Source organism: Tyto alba, unplaced genomic scaffold (genome assembly GCF_018691265.1).
Source record: "Tyto alba isolate M040663 unplaced genomic scaffold, T.alba_DEE_v4.0 Super-Scaffold_23, whole genome shotgun sequence".
NCBI classification, from domain to species: domain Eukaryota; kingdom Metazoa; phylum Chordata; class Aves; order Strigiformes; family Tytonidae; genus Tyto; species Tyto alba.
The window spans coordinates 1668952-1691574 of NW_024881297.1; the positions used below are offsets into that span (position 1 = coordinate 1668952).

The 22623-nt window shown below is 40.2% G+C and overlaps 1 protein-coding gene across 2 annotated transcripts in view; it reads left to right on the top strand.

The window, feature by feature from the left end:
- ANK2 (ankyrin 2) overlaps positions 1 to 22623 on the top strand; it is a 372599-nt gene that overhangs the window by 24468 nt on the left and 325508 nt on the right. The window contains exon 1 of one of the 2 annotated variants that reach the window (XM_042796635.1): positions 1726 to 1831. The exons of the other annotated variant lie outside the window; for it this stretch is intronic. The gene's annotated coding sequence lies outside the window, so the exon portion shown is untranslated. Of the gene's footprint in view, positions 1 to 1725; positions 1832 to 22623 lie in introns of those variants that run through there. 2 annotated transcript variants of the gene reach the window in all.

Sequence of the window (22623 nt, forward strand, 5' to 3'; positions counted from 1 at the left end):
CTTGCAGTGCAAGAATTTGTATGCTTAATGTAGAACTCTTTTCTTAGAAAACTGCACAACCAGGGGCAAGAAATGGTACCTTTCACTGTCGGATCCTACTATTGCACTGAGGAAACACTAAAACTGTAAGAGCACCAAAGTTGGTCCATTCTGTGCTGAAGTGATGGTAGAAGAATGAGAGGTAGTACCTGTCATCTAAATCATGGTATTTTCTGAAACCCTTGTAGAAAATAAACCCAAGTGTTGCTGACCTAGAATATTTCCTTCTGTTTCTTCACTGACCTGCTGTGTTCTCCACTGTGGCACTGTTCTGCCGATTTATTTTGTGCTCAAAAAGGATATTTACATCTGTGCTTGTAATATGAAGGATCGGGTAGAGTAGCAAATAGATTTGGAAAACCCTATTGATTGCTGTATGTGTGGTTATGAGAACACGGCTTTCCATTAAACTGTTAGGAAAACCAGCCATTTGCTTCAATGATACCTGGTTAGGTCTTGAACTGAAGTTGACTTAAATCCTTGTGATCAAACTAGATTTCTGCTTTCCCATATTAAACTTATTCCTTAAAGCTCTAAAAGCTCATTGAAGGAAAAGACATAGTAATACGCAGCAAGGCATGCATGGGAACAGATAAAAAGCCACCTCAATGAGACAAAGGATCAAAATGGTCGCTTGATATGAATAAGATTAAGGTCCCTTTCAATCTTGTGATGGTTACCTTTAGAGAAACTAAACAAGACCCCCATATAGACTTACGAGTACCTCTGTGTTCTGTGCTTTTTGCAGTCTTTGCAGGTGAACACAGCTCTTCAGACCACAAATTACCATGTGGAGAAGTAGGATGTGGAGCTGTTGAAGGGGGGGGCTCTGGACTGTGCTTTGTTTCAGTGGTGGTGACGTGCCGTTTGCTTTCTGCCAGCCCTATCCCACGATGTGCTGCTGTTCCTTCTGCCCCTAGTTCTCCCAACCTTTCTAGGGTTTTGCCTTCAGATGCTACTTGAAGTACAGGCATAGGCTGCCTTGCTTACTCCTTGCACCTCAAGCATCATTATTTTAGCAGAGCTGTAGTCACAGAAGTGTATTATAATGTAGCAGTAAAGCCAACTTGGATGTCGTCTTAAAACGAGCATCATTTGTCAGCTGCCTTCCTAACTGATGGGGGGGAAGAGGGGAGCAGGGGAATAAAAAGCTGCTGTATGCGTCCGTGGTGTTGATGGTCTGTTGGACGCTGGTTTTTCCACGTCGGTGTGGTTCCCCTCTCCTCCCACGGTAAGAGCTAGCACCCCGGGAGCTGCGATCGGCCAAGGCGGGCAGGAGCCCGGTGGGTAACGGGAGGGGGGGGTTCCGCCCCACTGCCCCGCCAGCCGGCGTGGGGGCCGCACCGGCGCCCCGAGGAGCCCCCGAGCCCCACGCATGTTCGTGTCGCCCGGGGCAGCAGCTCTGCCCCCGCGCCCCGCTGCGGGCACGGTTGAAGGTGGTTGCAGGGCCCGCGGTGTCACGGCACGGTCCCCGCGGGACGGGAACCCGGCAGCGAGTGGCCGCGTCGCGGGGTGGCGGGGGGGGGGGGGGAAGGCTCGGCCGTCCGCGGGGGCAGGAGCGCGTCCTGCGTGCTGGTGGTTCAGATTTGGCGTGAGGTGGCTTTGACACACCGGGGGGAGGGAAGGAGGGGGGGGAAGAGGGGAGGGCTTCCCTGCTCGGCACTGTCACGGGTGAGGAGTGGCGGGGGGCGGGCTGGCTGGCTGCGCCCGCCGCTTGCGGCAGCCTGCGAGCACCGGGTTTGCGGAGGGAGGCTTGCGGAGATGCGGCGCTGAGAAAGAAATACACCGGGGCGTAAGTTGTCCGGGGTGCCTTTGCGTCTAGAACAGCTGTAGGGTGTTCTCCTTCTTGCCTGCGGCTTGGGTGGTTTGTTGGTGTGGGCTGTGTTTTTGTGTTTTGTTGGGTTTTGTGTTCCCCCCACTCCGCCCCCGCCATGGATATTTGTCGATGGCAACCTTAGGACTTCTACTGTGTACGGAACCGTTGAAATAAATAATGAGGAGGGATAATCGGAACTTTTTTTTTTTTTTTTTTTCCCCCCTAGTAGAAACAGGAAGTCTGCCTTCTGGCAAAGTAATCTGTCAGGCGGACGGGGGCATCGGATAGTGAGCCCCCCATTTGAATTGATAGATGCGGAGAGATTTTTCTGTGAAATCCCGTAGCAGTGTACGGATGGTAGACGCAGGTTCTCTTGCTGCGTCTTTGGAAGAACTGCATGGAAGGGGGCTCGCCTCAGCTGTGCTAAACTCTGCATTTTTGCAGTCCTTGGGTGAGAAGGATCATCGTGCTAATTGGGAAGATGCTGAGTGAGATTTGTCAATAATTCCTGTACCCTCTGTGAAGAGGTGACCAAAAGACTCTTCTTGTCAATGTGATGGGAGGGGGTTGCTAGAAGAGACGGCTGGGGTTTGAATCTTCTGTTTAGATGAACGAGGGCTCAAGGGAAGCAAAATGTCTACAGTTCCTGAGGTTTTCTTCCTGTCCTTTCTTTTTCTTTGATGAGCCCGAATGTTAATTCGGGGCAAGCATAAGTCCCTCGCTTCCTATTTAATTTCCCTCATAATATGATCAGGCAACACTAGTTACTGTTTCTGATATTAAGCAGCTGAATGTAGAGCCTGTTCATGTGAGGTGCTTTACCAAACGATTTGTAGGCTGAGCTTCACTGGCAACAGCGTACGGATTCTGACAGTGCAGAAGCTGAGGATGGAGCATTGAATGAGGCCCTTGGGCGTGTCAGCTGTTTGAAATAGATTGTTTTAACCTTTGCTTTTGCTTCGAGCTTCATATCTTTTTGTATAGCGGGGAAAAAAAGGAATTACCAGTGATGTAAATTCATCTTTTCTAATTTAGCTTTGATTGTTTTACTCTCATTTCCTTTGTGGTAGAGTGTGGAAGAGAGAAAACACATTTTAAGAACTACAATGAGTGACTTTATGTGGGGTAGTGTCTGTGAAATGCTCCTGTTGCCATTTGCTGCTCTAATTTTTCTGCAAAATGGGCTTGATCTTTGTGGAGGTTTCAGTGGAATCAAAGTAGCATGTAGTGGGTGCTGGAAAATTTGTTCATAAGTGTGTTGTGCTCTGCTTGGGAACTTCCACTTTTTTTGGTAGCACAAGGCGGAAGAGTTGGTTAGTATAGAAAAGCAAAAAAATGCAATTTAATAAGCTCTTTTGCTATTCAATGTCCCGTGCTACTTTGTTTCTGCATTGCATATCATTCTTATTTCCACATTTCTATGCTTTGAAAAGGGCAGAGTCATGCAAGGGTTGACACCTGATGGTAATTATTGCTTCTGTTTAAAGGGTAAGCCTGTACTAGTCAGGTCAACAGTGATATTCTAGGGCTTGATCTGAAGGATGGTATGATTGATGAAAAGCATTCCATTGACCTGGATAGATTTTTGGATGGGCTCCCTAGCTGCCCATCTGGGTAATTAGTGACTCTGGGTTCCAGCAGGGTGTCTTGGTAATGATTCCTGAACTTGTTTCTAAGCATTTAAAAACAAAAACCATATCTTACCTTTTTCGTATTTCACTAAAAAACAGTAAAAGCAAATTATGGTTCTATTATAAATCTTGCTTATGGTTTTGTCTGATTACTTCACTGGCTTGCAGCAATCTGCTTACCCTAGCAAGCCATGGGTAGTTCAGTGGTCCGGATGCAATCCTGGACTTTTCAGTCTGTGCATTAAGCTACACTGATACGGTCAATAAATTACCACTTGCAATGCTGCCTGGGTGTTCTGAGTGTAATTAGACCCCTCCTATAGGTCTGTTACATTTGTAACTCTGAAGAAATAAGAAAAGCCTCTTGTTCCAGAACGATGGTCCCCTCCCACCGAGTGATTTACTCTATCGGTACCTGCATGGCCAAGTGGAATCTGTAATGGGTTTAAACAGCTGAAAGAGAACAATTTTCAGTGATTTTCCTGTCTTGCTCTCTGGCAACTCAAATCAAGGATGGCTGCCCTGTAATCTGTACTCCTATGGATGCAAGACTGGAGTCATATTAATCCATTTCAGAAGCAGCGGGAGTGGACCCAGTTTCCAACATTTTCTGAATCACTTTGCAAAAAAAAGTCCATGACTGGAAAAGAAAAAGATGATTCTCAGGCAGTAATGCTTTAGAGGAATAAATACCAAACTGAAGCCTACTAGCTTTTATATTGGTCAGTGGTTTAGTCTCATGTTGTGAACTCTGTATTTGGTTCTCTTTAATTGGTATCACTTAGGCATAGAGTAGAAGCAGATATCTCATATAGTAAACAAAGCAGCAGATTTAAGTTAATGCTAATGTGTTTACAGTCTGAGCCAAAAGCTTTTCAGGGTTATTATAACATGCTGGGCATACAGCCCGTCTATCTAAGTGTCTGAAGGAGACAAAAGTTATGGATTGACTCATTGTACAAATCAGCTCATCTGAAAGTCAGATTCTGCTGTTTGTTGCCATCAGTAATTTACTTGTATTAAGTATGGCTGAGGACGGATGGCAGCGTGGCCAGAATATTGAGATGGGATTTCTGAGATCCCAGGAGCCCTTCCCTGCATCACCACAGATTTCCTGTGCAACCTGGGGCAAATCATTAAATGTTTCAGTAAACCAGGGTTGATGATGCTTCCTTCTTTTTCACAGGGTGCTGTGAAGATTAATGTGTTACAACCATTTGAGGGGACCATATAAATACAGTGTCAAACAAAACATCTGAAGGGTGTGTGCCCCATACATAATTAGATCATGCATGCTTTGTAAACATATCCTACGAATGTGTTTCATACTATAATATACTTACATGTAAGCATGCACAGCTAAAGGGGCTGTGTTTTGATTTTTGGCAATAAATCCTGAATATTGATTTGGGGCAACTACGAGAAGGGCCTTTGTTCATCGTCAATTATGAACTAGTATTCAGAGACCATTCCAGTTGTTAAATGTGATGTTAAATGTGTCTTAACAATGATAATATAATGCAGACTCTGACAAGGACTTATATATGTAATTCCTGTGTATTGGGGATAATGGCATGCAAATTTCTCCTGTGAGTGCTGCTGTTGTAATCTAAAATTATTTAGGCGTTTTAAGTTTTGGAAGATTTATCTCCTGAAAGTATTTCAGACCCATTCATTGAGAGTGCTTAACCAAGTGGAAGGAGTCTGGTTATCTTGAACTATATAAGCTCTGATATTCAAATTAATGCATATATATGAAGTTGCCTCTTAAGCTTCATAACCATAAGCCTTCCTTAGGAGAATAAACTGTCAAGATAGTGTAGATGTGTGGGACATCTGTCTTCTTGGAAGCAAAACGTCTGTGTTTCCATAGAACAACTTTATCAAGGCTGGTTAATTACACAGAACAGAAAGTTCTTAAACTCAGTGCAGCAACTTTAATTATAAATTAGGCTTCCTAAATGGGTCATGATGCACAGCAATTAGTCATAGAGGTTGAAGATATTTTTTCTTATATCTAACACCTTTTCATAATGGTGTTGGAGTTCAATGATCATACAAAACACATACCGGTCATGGAAATGTGATTCTGTTGCTTTTTCCTGCTTTTTTTAATCCATTGCTTTACAGCATGTATTCCCACTTCTGTCACAAAGCTCAGCCATGTTGGCTGTGTGGCTGCTGCGGAGGGAAACCTTGCACCTGGAGTGTTAATGTGTGCTGGGCATTTTGGGCAGGAGGAGGGATGGATGTGCTTGTTGTGCTCTTGAAGTAGGATTCTAGCCCAGGATGTACAGCGGGTGCCGAGTCTTCGCGGCCTTCCTCGGTGGTGCTGGCTCTTTGGTGTCTTCCCCTCCTGACAGGCGTAAACTGTGTCTCCTTTCAGCCAAGTCTGCTATTGTCGTCATCTGGAATTAATTTTGTATCAGATATTTGGAGCTCAGTGCTTTCACTTGGCTAGCCGTGCTGTCTTAACTTTTCAGCAGGACACCTGCTACGCTTCCAGAGACAACCTTTTGCTTTCCCCCCCTTCCAATGTCTCTTCTCCATCCCATGTTCAACCTTTGCAGTGAAACTAGAAACTGAGGCTTGTCACTTGATTGCCTTCCTGTTATTTCATTGACCTTCATCTGGGCCTATAAGTTAAATTTCAGAGACTTTTATATAATTATTTTTGTTTTAGGTTGCAGAAGTATTTTCTTTTTAAACTAGTGGCCTGAAAAAATGCTTTTCGTGTTGTTTGTAAAACTCATTTTTCACTTATTTTGGAATGTCTTTATCTTCTCCCCCTCTGTTTTTCTTGACAAAAGCTTTGACTTTTTCCTAAGTTTGCAATGTGGTCTGGAGACGGGAAGCAAATAGGTTTTAAACAGATGTATTTATATATATGTATTTAAAAAATACATACGCATCTATGTAAATAGAAAATTTGACTCGCCATCTCTTAACTCATTCTGAAAATTCATTTTGAAAAGTGAGGGAGAAAAATTTTTAAAATGAGCAACATCTCATTTAAAAAAAGGCATTTAATTTTGAACATTTTCAACAAAATTCAGAAGTCTTGAGAATGTTGGTTATCAAGATGACTATTTTGAATCTAAATCCATTTTTCATGTGTTCAGAAAAGCATAAGTTAATGATCTCTTAGGTTTATTTTGACCTATAGTCCTAGTCCACTGATTGAACACATGTTGTTAAAAGTAGTTAAACTCTATTGTGATTTTTATTTTGTCTCAGCACAGGTTTGAAGTTGTAGTAGTCCTACATTCCTGTTCAAGTTCTTGAGCTTTATTGATAGCAGTATATTTTTTTACTTGCATTAAGAAACATCTCCACTACGTATTTCCCCATCTGCTCTTTGAAGCTTTGGAGAAAAAGAGAGCCTCATGCTTTTTTTTCTTGGTTTTCTGGGAAAAGGAGTAGGGAAGTGGTGGGATTTTAACACATGCAGATTATTTAAAATAAATTGGTTATGGTTTACAATTATAATCTACTTAGACGGTAACTACAAAATTACCTGCAAAGGAATTTTGCATGTTGTACCTTACACAGGAGATGTAGTTTTCAGGATGCTTTTGATATTAAATAGGAAGCACCTATTATAAGAGTTCCTATTTCTTCTTTGAACAGAAAGTTGATGACTACTAGAATAATTATTTAGCAATTTTTAAGATGATGAATTGATTCAAGAGTTGGTTTGTAAGCAGAGAAATCAATGTTATGATTTGAGCTGGAGTAAAGATTGCATTATGGGCTCTTTTTATTTCTTGGTCTTTTTAAATAGGGACAATGACTTAAAATCTTAATTGCCTGCAGTTGGAGAGAGCTCTATATTTATACATCTGTGCTCTGACCTGAAGAACAGCTGGTCTGATTTCATACCACAGTTTGCTTTGCGGTTCTGGTTTGATGATCATAAAAACAAAAAGGTACAACCAATCCCACAGTATGGAGCTTGGTTCCCCGCAGCCAGCTGCTGCCTCCTGTGTGTCTGTGTTGACATTCTCTTTGCTGTGTGCGTGTTCTGTGTGCTTCCTCGCTGTCACCTGTGGGAGCCAAGTGTGCTGAAGGAAACCACTGAAGACCATGCCACAGGGACTGGTGTAGGTTGCATGCCTGGAAAGAAAGATGTCAGCTAGGATACCTTCCAGGATACTCCTCAGCTTTTATAGACATGCTGCTTTGATTCAGAGAGATGGAAGAAATCTTTATAAATACAATTAAATCCATTAATCAAAGTGCTTCTTGCATTGGTGAGACTTGTTTCAGTAAGTCATCTTCACTGGCTCTCTCCTTTGTTCTTTCATTGCTCTGTGATTGCTACTGCCAGGCATTTGCACATGTCTGCTTCCTACCATTGACATATTAGAATCTTTACTATACATTGTTTAGCAAGATAAAGCATTTATTTTCTGTCTTTTTTTTTTCTGTAAAATGTGTTTTGAATGATTGAAAGGCAATAGATGGAGTGCATATGCTAATGAAAGAATTATGTACTATGGAACAAATTATTGGTTTAATTTTGAGAGACTTGTGTGTTGTTTTTTTTTTTTTTTTCTGGGAGGTGAGCAGTATTCAGCTGTTAATGTTCCATAATATCGGGTAATGGTGTGCAAGCACTTAAAATAAAAGTTTCTATTTCTAATCTTTGAAATGACTCACTAATAATGTAGAGCTGCAGCTACTGGATTTTCTATGGCATAGCATATGCCGCCGCAGGAGATGTCTCTGTCCCAAGGGATATGAAAATATCCTGTCTTTCTTACTGTGACTTCTATACAGCTCTGTACCTTGAGGGACTATGAGTGATCACCTCTTAAACTACCCTCAGGTCTCCTTGCTCTCAGGCCAGCACAAAGTGCCACGTATACTTTGGGTACGAGGGGAGGGGGGGGGGGCTGAGGGGTGTCCAGCAGGGAAGCGTGTGCAATGCAGGAATGACTTTCAAGGTGGTCTTCCTGTCCCTTGCCTCTTTTTGTCATTCCAAGAGAATGGTCATTGAGTAACAAATCAAAATGTATTTGAGTATATTGAAATTTAAACTATTGTTTGTGGTTGGTTGGGGTTGGGTTTTTTCCCCTCTGTTTTTCTGATTTTTAGTGCTTGAAGTGTGCTGGGTCCCAGGTAAAGTGCTAGATTCACTTAGACCTGATGCAGGGAATCATGTGTTTTTAAAGTGCAGCACAAACAAGCTCACTGACTTGAGCTGGATTTTAGCTTTTAAGGATCTGATTTTTAAGAATTTCCATGTCTGATTCTTTATCACCTCTGGCTGGTTTTTCTTGTTTTTAGACAATAGTTCTGTTATGCACTATTGTTAATTGACAGTTGTGTATAATCTTTGGCAGTGATTCTCTGAAAAGACCTTAGCATTATCCAAGAGCTTTATCTTACAATTTCTCCTGGGGGTTTTCCCGTAATCAAAAGGGGGAAAAAAACAAGCAAAGCATTTGTTGTGTTGGGTCTCTTCCCTGCTTCATCTTTATGATTTTACAGTGTGATAGGTGCGTTCTACACTTGCTTAATTTCTACAGATTTTGAACCTGTTATGAGTGGTGCCTGACTATAGATCAAATGACTAGAGTCGTGTTACTGAAACCACTTCTCGGCAACCTTGAGTAAAATGTGTTGCATTGCTAATTAACACAAGTTATTTGCTGTGAAAAGAAAAGAGGATAAAACAGTGAAGAGATGATGTACACTTGAAGCATGTCCATCTGAAGGAAGAAGAAGGAGTGTGAAATGGGTGGCAAAGTTTCCAGTGCATTAGATTAGGGATTGCAGTGACCATCTGCGCTAACAGTGGTCGGAACATTTTAGACTGAATGCATTTTCTTGAAAATCTGCCATTTTCACTAGTTGTCTGGATTTGAAAGGAAGTTTTTCAAGTCCAGGATGCTCTGGTCTTGATGAAAGGTGGGCAGAGTATCCTCACCTATGATTCTCTTGACCTCTGTTTATTTTATGGAAGCTAAAACTTGATTATATCTGTGTGTAGTTGCTGTCTAAAGGGTTTCAGTATCTAGTCACTCCTCTGCTTGTCATACTTGTCCTGTGGCTGAGAACATCTTGTCTCAGTGTACCTTGAGTTTTAATTGCTCCAGCCTAAGCAAAAGGAAGAATTGTTTCAAGTTTTACAGACTACATGCTATGTATCCATCAAAGACTGTTTTCTTGGTGTGTGTTTTCTCTTTTTTTTTTTTTTTTTTTTTAAATCATGTAGTTACTAGCCTCTGGCAGCATATAGGTAGCTTCACTGTTTTCCTGGTTGGGTAAAGCTGAGGTTTTGTTTTGTTTTTAAAGGCTTGTTCACAGCAGGAGTGAGGGGAAAAATACATTTGGACAAGGCATTATAAAATCCTATGGGGAAAAAAGGTTAAAACTAACTTCAAGAATTATATACTTGTAAGCTGACTAAATCATAAGCAACTTGCATTCTTTCACTACTTAACTTGTAGGATGGTAAGCAGAGAAAGGGAATGGATGATGAACCTGTTGTGATAAGTTTCAAGTCTTGGGTTTATTTTCTTGTTTTTACTTCTTGCTGGTAACACAGCACTAACTTAAGTTTGATGGCAAAGACAAATGCTCGGGACCTTATTTGCTGTTACCCCTGGAGGAGTTAAACTACACTGTCTACTCCTTCTTAGGAAGGAGAAATGTGGTTTTATATATGCATGTGTGTGTGTATACACACATTTATATAAAAAAGTATTTTTTGTGTGTATATATATATATGGAGCTGCAAGATGAAAAGGTAGTGCGCTTTTGGCCTTCTTTCTTTCTCCTATTTGCAAAGTCTGGTAACAGACTTGATGTATAGTTCATGCTTTTGTTGCCATACAGGGAATCTTATCAAATGGATGTGAAATCACCTTTCTCTTACACAAATAGAAATGTTCATGTCTACTACTCTCATATGAGCTACTTTTTGGAAATCACTGCAGTATTTTATGTACAATGTACAATCTGTAATACAAATATTAATTGTGCACAAAGTTATGGAATATTTATAAAAAATACACTTGTATTAAAAATTAACATTATTATTGTGGCAACTTTGCATTTTGAGGAAATTAAGAAAGATTAATATAATATAATATGGAACGATACAATGGTATTGGTCCCTATTCTAAGATGTCCTTATGGTCCAAGTGATATGCATGAATTGATGTGCTGTCTTTTCTGTGTCACCTCAGCTTATCTTCATTCTTATTATTGCCACCTGCCTATTCTGAGTATTCGAAGTGGATGTGAAGATTGCTTCTAAATGCAGTGAAGTGAAGCTAATATTAACTGGTTTATCACTAAAGGGACTGTATATTTAAATGTATGGAAGACTTTATTTCATTAAATACTTGGCAATGTATGAGAAGGAGATATAGAATTTTAAGTTACTGTGAAATATCGGGCCTCTTCAGTGTAAGTTAATACCTAAATATGCTGCAAACTATTTGGGGCATAACTATTCAAGACGTGTTTTTGTTCGTAAGATTGTGGTCACTTTGGCAGAGAGTACTAAAATGAAACCTCAAAGAACTTGGAAAATATTACTATTCAGGTCTTTGGGGAAAAGGGCAAAGACTTATTTGAAAATTATTTAAAATTGTTTCTGCTGAAAATTAAAACTACTTCTGTAAAAACTGAATTTAGTATTCAGATTAAATTGTTGTCTGTATTTGATCATTCCACATAATTAGTGTCTGATGCTAGAAGTACCAAGTAGAAGGCAAGTTTGAAATTATAAAATGTTTTATTGTTTTCTTTTACTTTAGTTGATATTAGTCAAAAAACCAAAAAAGTAAAACACTGCAACAAAGTGTTGGATGTTATGTGTGATAAACAGAATTTGCTTTTGCTGGTTGCATTACTGCCAAATAACAGTAATTTTTCCAGATTTCACAGCATAGTCTGTTGCTTATCTATATCGTGGTATTTCATGTCCGTGTTACTTTAATTCTAATGGACATGTTGGTAGTTAGCAGTGTAGTACAGTGTATTCAACTACCTCTTCCTTTTTTACTCACAGTTTGAATTTTCTGAAGAAAATAATTGTTTTCTGTACTTATTCCCCACCCTGCCCTATGCTTGGGTCCTTTTATATGCTTTTTAAACCATTTTGGGAATACAAGATATGAGAATATCCTTAAGTATAAGAAAATCTTTAGCCTTTCTTGAGAGCAAAGAAGATGCAAGCCTTCTGTGTTATGCATTAGTTAAAATATTTTAGCTACTGTTTACATATTTTCTTGCTTCAATGAAAATTAGCACAGGGATCACTGCAGTCTGGAATCTCTAAAACTTGATGCAAAGCTTTTGCCACTGATAAACAAAGTGCTCCCAGAGAAAGCCCTGAAGGAGCTGAAGATGGTTTGACATAAAAAATTTTCAAGGCACTTAAGACGGTCATGCTTACTTCATCAAACTGCTCAATTCTACAGCGTCTGTTGCAATTTACTGGCCTGAAGATAGGTTGACATGTTCTGCTTTAAATTATGACCCATAGACAGCTGAAATAAAAGACTGATAACGTTAGTTCCATCTGCGGTCGGGGGAGCTTCTGGAACTTATCTCCTGCTCCAGCATGGTCCCCCTCTCACAGGAGACTCCTCCACAAACTTTCTCCAACTGGATTCCCTCCCACAGCTGCAGCCCTTCCCGAGCTGCTCCGGCGTGGGACACCCCCACATGCTGCAATCCTCCCAGCGCTGAATTACAGCAGCGGGGCTGCCTTTTCCCACAAGACCCCGGCCTTTTTGGGGCACAGTCACCTTGATCAACCATGTGAAGCCCCTCCCAGGCCATAAATCAGTGTCTGCTCCACCGTAGATCTCCATGGGTGGCAGGGGGGGCCGCCCTGCCGTCTCCCCACAGGATACAGGGGGGTCTCTGCTCCGGCACACCTCCCCCCTCCTTTCTTCCTCCGTTCCTCCACTGACCTTGGTGTTCACGCAGCTGCAGCAACTCCTCCTCACCAGTCCCACTGCTCCTCCCCACGTCCCTTCTTAAATACGTTCTGGCAGAGGTGCAGCCGAGTGGCTCAGTTTTGGTGCAGAGGTGGAGCTGACTTGGAGCTGGGGGAGCTTCGAGAAGCTTCTCACAGGGGGCCGCGCCTACAGCCCCCTCCCCTGCCACCAAAAATCCCCACCACTCGCTCAACCCAGGACACCGACTCATGAAGATTTGTGAAAAGGGGCAAGGCATTTCAAACATCAGTAGTTCAGTTTCTCAGTGTGCTAAGCTGCTATTACAACTTCAACTAGCTTTTCCAGGCAGATTTAGGCCTTCTAGTTGACTTTCAGAATGTATAGCATGTAAAGCCTTCAAGCATGGCTTTAAGTGCTGTGCAGTGACAATTATATTAGCATGTCATATATTCAGGTCTTGTGAAAGAAAGTAACTTTAATTCTTTGAACAGAAAAGTAACCACTGTTTAAGTTATAACCTTGATGTTTCAGAGATGTAAACCAAAGAATATTTTGCAACTAAAAATGTGTTGGACTTTTAATATTTTTTTCCTGTTTAACGTTTTTTTAAAGTGTCTCTCCACTGTTTGGCTCTCTGTATACCTGTGTGATAAAAAATACAAATATTTAGAACCATCTATGGCAATATGAAAGATTGGTTTAAATTAAGTATTTGAACAGGTGGATTTTTTCAAGATACAGGGCTGTTTGTATGTAAACAAACAACACTGCACCAACTCTTTTAACATGACAGAAACAACTTGCACCTGCCTTACCTTATTGTCTCAGCTCTTTATGGACCCAACTTGCTTATATCAGTATGAATGACAGCACTGCTATTACTCTGTTGCCTCTCTTTCTTGAAAAAAAGGGGGGAGAGAGGAGAGGTCTGAAAAAGATATCGGTGTCTGAACTGTATTATTTAAAATCACCATGAAATATTGATTTTAAAATGTAAATAAATATTTAAAGCTGATATGGAATTTTCATGTGTTGTAAAGTGTAAAAAATAATTAAAAGGTGGTAAGGACTAAACTGATATAGTTAATAGAAGAGTTGTACTAATATCTGTGAAATTTGGACCGGATTTTTGATTTGGCAAAAAATTCAGAAAAACATTGTGACTTCTTATAAACCCCTCAATTTCTGTAACCCAGGGTTAGGACACAAGTTTAAGATGTGGAAGACCCAGAGCTGCTTATTTCTGAATAAAATGGAAACTCCTTTTTGGGTCCATGCCTGAGGTCTCTCATGTATTAACCAATGTTCATACTATCAGGACTCTCTTTTTGGATCAAGACCTGTATTTGGGTGGAATACAGGGATTCCAGGGCAATTCTGTCCTTTGGAGGAGGGAAGGGGGATTCTTGGAGATTCCTGTAAACTGTTTCCTTCCCAGGTATCGGGAATTTAGTAAACAAAGAGAAATGACACTTCTTTTAAATAAAAATTAATATTGTGTTTATTATTAAGGAATTTAAAGAAATAAATGTGTCTGAGAAGACAGGTAAGCAGTCATTCTTGTGTTTCTTTTGACTGAAGAAAGATGAGATTTTATTATTTGTGCAGCTTTCCGTGCCAATACAGATCAGGAGTTTAATTTCTGAAACACTAAAGGAAGCAGCTCTACTCTAAAGTCCCAGTTTTCACAGTGCTGAAAAACCATGTAAAGGGTACTGAAGAACATATATTGGGGAAATGAGGAATGAGTTTAGAGGAGTATCTTCCCTTCTTAATTTTTAAAAACCGTTCTGAAATTGTGTTGTCGATTATATTTTTGTCTGCACCATTAATGGTAGCTTAAGAGGAGATTCATTAAAATTTATTCTGCATTGGTACCTGAAGGATTTTTAAAGTGTGAAGTAAATGGTGCTGCTTTGTATGGGGGTGAGCGGAGAATAAAGCACCACACACAAGTGAGTTTGGAGGGGGGCATGCCTGGCTTGCAAGGAAAGCATGTTCTTCTGTCACTTCAGTTTAGTGCAGATGGTGACAGGTGGAATTGCTCCTGGTTTTAATTTCTTGAGGGAATTAAAACATTGCCAGCTTTATCCCTCCTTGGCTTTTTTTGGCTTGATACCTCTCCTCCTACCTGGCCTTCTTCACTCTGTGGTTGCCACCATTGCTTTTGGCCTACCTTCACATCGCTTTCTTCTGAGATTCCCCAGGGGCTGGCCCTGGGATTTTGGCTACCCTTCTGAAGAGGCTTCTGAAAATCTGGTGTCAAGTCTACAAAGCCTGACCTGCTTGCAAATATTTAAAGTACTGACAGAAGGAAAATTTAAATGCATCTTGTATGCTAAGGAGAGATGTGGCTGTAGTAGTTATTACCTTCCTGATACTATTCCTGCTCTCGTTGCTTCTCCTATCTCATGTCTTGATGTGTTGTCCTATAAGGTGTTTAGAAGTGAGCCTACTGTGTTTTTTGCTGATGATGCCAATTTACTGATGATATTAAACATCTGGAAGAAATTCAGCTTTTGGTTTTAGTTTCTCTCCCCATTAAGCTGCCTGCTATTGACTTCTAAAATCAACTTACTTGCAGAAGCATAAAATTTAATTAATAATGTAGGAACTCTATACATTTTTATCAAGTCAAAAAAGTAGTAGAGGCTTACAAATGAGTATTGGTTTATGCTGCAGCAGAAGTGAAGTCTACTGTTCAAATAACAGTTTGGCCAACCAAGCTGTGAAAAACAGTATTAGTTAAATAAATGGTGTGTTTTATTATTCTGTTATGTAAAAATTGACAGTGCAAATTTCATTGACCCTTTATTAGTTTTCTGTACCTTAAAATGCAGATATAATATGGTCTTAATAATAAAATACAGCATAACATTTAAACTTATAGTATCAGTGCAAACCAACAAACTTGTAGGTCTCTTATGTGTAATTTTTGAGCATAAAGTTGTTACTGCAAGTGTAAAAATCAGTTAAATGGGAAATTAGATTGTTTTTCAATCAGAAGGCATTGAAATAAACTGTATTATGATTATCTTAATTTGCTGAGTATCCTAAATAAATGTAGTGTTTTTTGTACTCTGCTAATTATTGTGGAATGCTTAATTAAAACAGTACAACCAGAAAGCGATGCAGGAGGGGATGGATGGCTCTATTGACAAGAGAGTGCTTACTGAACAGTGATGAAAGGCTTCACCTGCTTCAGGAGGCAATGAAAGACAGCAGGAGATACTCTGCTGAGACATCACTGGCAAGAGGATCAGACCCTCAGGCCTGTGCTACTGATCTTCTGACTCGCCTGCTGTGCAGCTGAAATCAGAGAAACGTGTGGCACTGTACAACCAGAAGCACAGCAAGTGTTTTCCTTGGATGCAAATAAAGCATACCATGGTTATGGTGTCACACAAGAATGCAGACATCCGATTTCCACATTTTCTAAGTCAACTGAAAAAATATCAGATTTTAGGTGGCTTTCTGGGCATTCAGGTTAAATTAAATGGCAAGGCATTTCTGAAGTGCTTCTGACACTTCTTCCAAAGTACAATTTTTCCAGTTTGAAGTCTAGAATAAACCTCCTAAGGTGCTGAACCTGTTGCATTATAAATGTGAGGGCCATTTTGGTGGGCCTGGGCTCAGAAGCCAAATGGTCTGCAGGTACAGTGCGGTTTCAAACACTTAAGTGCTGTATTGAGGCTTTATAACACACTTTTAAATGCATGCTTTCTGTGAGTCACTTTGGAGGAGTTGCTTTGGGTATTGTGTTCTGCCTCCGTGTGCTTGAGAATGTGTCTGTATGAAATGTGTATCAGCCAAGGCTGTATCTACACAAGTGAGATGAACGTGCACTTTGACTTATCAGTTCCCGTAATTGTTGTATCTCCTGGATTAAGGTCTAATTTAAGTCTAGATGGATATTGGTGCCTGTATGTAGGTTCTAAGTCTTCCCTAACTTGAATAAATACCGTCCTGCTTACAGCCAGATTCTTGGAGGTAAGCAAAATCTTCTGAGTGGATCAAAGTATCCTGTAGCTCTCCCTGACTTAGTAGAATTTGAGGACACACTGCACCACTCCAGAGGCCATGCTTTGTTCCAGTGGCTCTCTAATTAGCGGAAAAACACAAATGGGAAATTCCTTTAGCACAGTTGGAGTGAATGTTGAAACACTTCATGCAGGGCTGAACTCCAATTCATTAATGCACTGTAGGCAGCTTTCAATATAGTAATGCCAAGAACTGGGCGGTGTTGTGCCAAAGAACCAGCTATACCAGCACACTCTAAACAGAATTCAGGCGCCTCTTTCTCTGACCTTTGGCGGCCAGTTAATTAAACCTGGGGGAGATTTAAACTGTCACTTTAAAATAATGCAAGAGAGTATCAGTGCATTAAGGCAACATGGTTGGTGTCCACTCTCTTGCTAACTAAAACCATTTGATTTCCTGTTCTCTTTGATGTGGATGTAAAACTCTGAATCTTCACAAGAGACGATTAGATAATTTTCACATGGAATATCCTCTGAGTGCCTTGTTTTTCAAGTTGTGTCTCGTGGTCTAATTTTAAGAGTAGTTATGTTTCTAGTTCTTCCCCCATCCCAGCTTGTAACAGGTCATAACCACATTTTGACTTTCTAAATCATCTTAGTTGTGGGGCCACCAGCATCCTCTTAACAAGGTAGGAATTCATGATGATGCTGTATTAGGTTGATGTAAATCAGCCAAGCTCCTAAACTGGAGCTGTCGATTTTTCACTTGCAATTGGGGGTTTGAAATACTGCAAACCTCCTACTTGATTTTTGCCTATATGAGTTTATTAGTTTTCTTCTGAACTTGTTACCTCTGTAAATCTTCTGGAATGACTCTATCATCTAAGAGAGTACAAAGAGTGAAAAATATTATCTTGGTGGCAATGCAAAACAATGAAGACTTCCTTTGTTTTACTAGTGTGTTGTTTTTTGTTTGTTTTGTTTTTAATGTGGTCTCAGACATACTAGCTAGAAGAGATATGCCATGTTTTGTTGGGACTTCAAAGGAATTTGAAGTACTAATAGAATATTTTATGGGATCATCTCTGCAGTTTGGGGACTCCCATCCATTCTGATTAATTTTTTTTGCAGCTTTATTGCTGAATTTAACAGGTGTCAGGTGATATTTATTCTGGAAACAGACATATGTAGTAGTAGAGCATAGAAAATATCATTCTCTGTATTAGTAACATTTGAAAGAGGGACATGGAGGTTGACTTTGTCAAAATTATGACAGTGGTGCTGTCAGGAGCATCCTGCTGGTCACTTTAAGAATAGTTATTTTCTGCCTTAACTGAATGAATGAAAATATTCTCTTGCGTTCATTTTCTTCTCCTCTTGAAATTCTCCCCCCCTGCCCCGTGTATTCACAATGATACACTGCTGCTCCCTGCCCAGACTCCCAGAGAGATAAATCCAGCTTTTGTTCTACCAAATTCTTTTAGCCTGGCACTGACAACTCTAGTGGCCTCATCTGATTAAATCTACTTCAGTGCCATGGAACATGACTAAATGCTTTTGGTTCAAGTTGAATGGTAAAGCTTTTGCAAACAGGAAAAACAGTTGTCAGCTGTCACTGTTGTGGTACCAAACACACATTGTGCTAGAACAAGCAGACAAAAAAGCCTATGAGGCATACAGCAGATCAAATGGGAAACCTACTTAGGGTACATCCAGTTCTATTAAGACTTGAGTGTATTTTTATCAAGAGTTGTTTAACAACAGAGGGGAGAACATCTGTCAGCAATTCTTAATGTGGAAAAATACTGTCTTTTTGCTCTCGAAAGCCTAGAAATTGCAAAATTACATGTTACTGTCTCATTTTCAAGATAGAAGGATTTGAAATCTTAATTTGTTTTGCGTACAAATATAGCTTTTGATGTAATTTTTTGCCATTAAAAAAAAGCTTAAGAGAAAAAAAGAAGCTGCTTTGGGAAGCTCTGGAGAAAGCTATTTGGCTGCAGAGTGGTAGTTTTGCTTTGGAAATTAAGATAGGGTGAAATGGGCTTGATACCTGGGTGTTTGGCATGACCCTGGTTGTTGACTTGCTTGTGCAAACACACACAAGATAATAGTTTTTAAGATAATAGGCTTACCTAAACAGATGTATTTTTCTGCCTAATGCAAAATATTTTTGTCTGGTGTAACTAGTGCTTAGTCACATGTTATCACATACTCGTGAAGTTTTGCTGTGGTAGTTAATGGTATCATTGTGAAATCAAAGGTCTCTGGGAATATTTCTTACTGTTCCAGAGCCCTGGACCAAATCTTTCCAGGTTCTCCATGTTGTAATTCCCTTGTCTTCTCTCCCCCAACTCCCACCCTGCTGAAAAAAGTAGTACAGAAAGTTTACTACAGTACATGGGACAAATCGGGATATTTCTGACTTACATTTCTATGTGAGTGTTTTCTCCACTCTTCCTCATTTTCTTTGAATAGATATTAAACAAGGAGCAAATACTAGCTTTTTGTTTTTCTTAAATGATTTGGGAAAGAATAGGTGGCTTTTGAATTAGAGCTTGTTTTGAACTCTTTAATCTGGAATGTTACAGATCATCCTCAATGCTATGCTAAATTTGTGTTTACTCCCCAAACCAGATGAGTGAGATTCAGTTTGGTATCTTATCCTTCATGCAGAAAGTCCCATGCATACTGAACATTTCCTTTTGGGGCTACTTTTCTTGGAGGTTAATTTTTTTTTTTTTTTTAATTAAATTCAAGCAATGTTCAAATAGACTAACTTCCAATAGAAGTTTCTGTTTCTAAGACCATGTCAAATAGAAAACACTTCCCTGTGTGTGTTTCCTACCACATTCCAGATTGAGAGATTTCATATCTATACGGTGGCAGAGAGCAGCACCATCCTTGAATTACAGCCATCACTCTGAATTTGGGCTTCCAAATATAGGCCCAGAAATCATCTGTGTAAATTGCTGTGCTGACCACTTTGTACAGACTGTGGGCACGTCTGCTTTGCCCTTTACAGGCAGACCTGCCTCCTCACTCCATTTTCCAGGCTGGATGGACACCAGCCAGTTCTGACCCACAGGCATAATGTGCAAGCTAATATAATAAGTGTTGCTGAAAGCGTGGGGTAACCTAATGAAACTGGCAGGGCTTTCAGAGCAGAGCTTGTTCCTGCTGCAGATCCGTCAGAACCAGGGGAGGCAGGCAGAGCGCCGCAGACACAGTGCTCCTTTAAATATTGCAGCTAATAGGCAGGCTGTCTAATGGTGAAGGCTAGCTCCTTTTTCTAGAAGGCCGAAGGTAACAGGAAAACATGTGGCCTTTGCTTGAGCAGATTGTTCCACTTTCGTTCTAAGGGATGGTTTAGAGGTTTTTTTTTTCTGAAACTTTTTTGGGGGGAAGATAGAGGTAGTGCGTTACTGCTCCTTACTCATTCCTTCCCTTTTGCCCCTGCTCTTCCTTATCGCTGTTTTAGGAAAAGATTTCCTCCTTTTTATGCTCTAGGAGGAGTACACAATTAAAGAGGTGCTGCAAGTTCTAATCTGAATTTTTTAACCTTTTTAATCTTTATTGAAGGAAATAAGAGTTATTAGTGTCCTTTGGAGACCCCTTGTTTTTTCTGACTTGCATGATAAAAATAAGGAATTAAAAGGTATTGAAAGAAAAGTTGCTGATTATTAAAAATAATGATAATAATTGTAATCTCTGTTTCTGAGTTATGGCCCTTGCCCTTTACACCTCCCCAGACTGTAAGGAAACTTTCCTTCACTAGGCTTTTCATACTGATCAAGGAAATGTTGACCTGAAGGTCATAAGTGGCTTAATTCTCAAACTGTGTTGTATGGAGCCATTCTCAGGGCTATATTTTTGTAACATGCTAATGGCTTAGTAACTAGCAAGAGAAGTGAAATACCTATGCCTGTCAGCTAAAGAGCACTAAAAGTCCTATTTGATCCTTAATATAGTAAGGACATAGCTTAATGACTGGCATTCCTTCCCCCTCAGCTAGAGTGCTTTGTGACTTCTCAGTTTATTTGATATTACAGTTGTTCAGGAATTGCTAGAGCTACCAGCTTTGTAGGAATCATATAACTGAAATAAAACAGTAATTTCTGCCATTGCACCCTTTGCTTCATGAGGTGTCATCCCACTGCTCCCCAATAATTTGTCTTAAATCAGGCAGTAACTTGCAAGTCTAGCAAGAAAGTGTTGTTTTGTTTTTTTTTTTCCCAAGCTACATTTATATTCTGCTTCATTTTCAAAAGATTAAATCAACATCTTGATTTTAATTAAATAAAAGACTGCTAGCTAAAGCCTCTTGAGCACATAATGTAAAAAATAGGAAGGAAGCCAACCAGAAATGACTGCTGAGACAATTTCATCTTGCAAGAAGGGGCTCCAGCTGTGTGTCCTTCAGCATAGTTTCCCAAACCATATATTGCAGTTCAGAGCTGCTTGGCACCCAGTGAATGTCACGGTAAGCTGTGCTATTGCCCTGGGGCTCAGGAGTCCCTTGTGATACCATGAGCACGGTCATCAAAGGACACCTGTCCTGAGAGAGCCAGTAAGAAAATCTTTGTGGGTCACAAAGCAAGAAAGCTAGTGAGGTGTCTCAGAAAATGTGTCAGAATATGTTAATGCTATGAACTAACACATTGGTAATTTGGAAGTGAGTTAGCAGTCATTCCTGCTAAGAGTTGTTTCAGATATTCTCAGCATTAATCCCTGTTCTCTCAGCGGAAGTCAATGGTGTGTACATATGGTGGACAATCACCTAATTATTGGCCATTAATGAGTATCTGTAGTCTCTGACCATAGTCAGACACGAGGGGTGTCAGATTCATTGATTGTTCCCTCTGTTTTTTATCTCTCTCCCTTGTTCAATGTTACGGGCCAGATTCTGCACTATAAATTACAGATGAGAAAAAAAACACCAGTGCACTCACTGTTGCTGAAGATAGAGAACGACTTCAAGAGAATCCTCTCTGTGTGGGATTTGTTTTCTGACATGACTGCTCAAGTGCTGAAGCTGTCAGGGATGGCAGTCAGCACGTTCGATCAGGGTTTAAGCAGAGAGGAAGGCAGATGCAGTTTTTCACTACTGCACATTGGTACTACCCCATCTTCTGTGACCGGGTAGCTTTGCAGAGATCCTCCTTTGGCTTCACGTTCCAACAGTTACTGCCTTTGGTGTAGGGATGAATGAGATCTGTCTTACTAGAATGTCATTGTTGGAGAGAAAATGGCAGGCTTGGGGTTTTAATATTTCAATGGAAAAAGATCTAATGGTCTGAGGAACGGAACAGCTGCCAGTTTTATGTAGTCATCTTTCAAAACTGAGTATTGTGTAATGTGGAGACACAAAAGGTATAGAAAACATTGAGGTGTTTACAACGTGGGTCTCTAGTCCAAACTGAAATACATTCTAGCTACTTCTAGATACCTTGTGTATATTTGGATTGTCATATTGACATAACTACAGCAGAACTTCCACTTCTTTGTTTCTTCTTTAATGCTTCCACACTTGATTATTCCCCCCCCCCTTTTTTTTTTTTCCCCTCCTCCCTGTAATAACTCAGTTATGCATGTGATTTTATGCCTGCAACCTAAGCACATCTTGCATTGGGGGTGGGTTGGTGTCTGTAGGTATACTTCTAGTGGCAGTCTGGAATTAAACAGCTTTAACCTGGTTGTGTGAGTAGAACTTTGAATGCTCTGGATTTTTTTTGTAGGGCATTTTTGTCTTGTGCCTACCTTGATATCCTCACAGCTCTTGTTTTATTATGGTGATGAATGCAATGGTTGTCTTTGACAAAATCAGGCTTTTGGTGTCCTATGAAAGTAAATTATTAACACAAAGCTAGCTTTACAGTTGTGTTTTAACTTGTAGTGTCTCCATCTTTTCATCTAACATGAAATATAACAGGTATCACTTTCAGAGTTTTCCAGGGCTGCTTCTCTCCCCACTTCAAATCAATAACCTTTGTTTGCTAACAAACTGATGGTTTCTTTCTCTAATAAGATCTTAATATGAACCTAGAATATTCATTGCCCTTTCAACAGAAGCTTACAAGTGTTTGCCTTCTGCTTTCCTTGTGTGCTGATATGTGTAAAGCCGTTTTTTTTTTTTTTTTTTTAGCTAATGTTCTTATGGTGTTTTAGCATGGTTTCTACAGAGTAGCTTCTTGGTGAGTATGTTCTATGATATTGTGTTTTCAGCCCTG